This window comes from Penaeus monodon, chromosome 23 (genome assembly GCF_015228065.2).
Source record: "Penaeus monodon isolate SGIC_2016 chromosome 23, NSTDA_Pmon_1, whole genome shotgun sequence".
In the NCBI taxonomy this organism is placed as follows: Eukaryota; Metazoa; Arthropoda; class Malacostraca; order Decapoda; family Penaeidae; genus Penaeus; species Penaeus monodon.
This window is the reverse complement of record NC_051408.1, coordinates 41330855-41331273: the sequence shown is the minus strand read 5'-3', so window position 1 is coordinate 41331273 and position 419 is coordinate 41330855.

Below are 419 nucleotides of genomic sequence, written 5' to 3'. Positions count from 1 at the left end.
CACCAACGACATACATGCTAGCCAGATCAGACAAAACAAATCAATTGAAGACCCACTGATCAAGTTTGAATATCTCGTACATGCTGACCCAAAAGTGAAGATTGAGCGATGCAAGTAGTTGCAACATGGTTTCATCAATATACATCTGTGACATAACGAGCTGCAACGGTGTGCAAGTCATACATTATATAGATATAGAGTTTTGTTTACCACACACAACACTGTAATCTCAAAAGTGTCTCAATGTCGATGATTCTGCCGTTAAATAATCATTATGACAAAATTACTTTTTTTTTCGATTACTTACTTTTATTTTTTTTTAAATAAATGTGTTCCTCTCTCAACCTCTGCCTTCTGCCCACAAAAAAAGTAAAAATTGATATGCCTACAGTGGATTATACATGCATACATGGGGGATA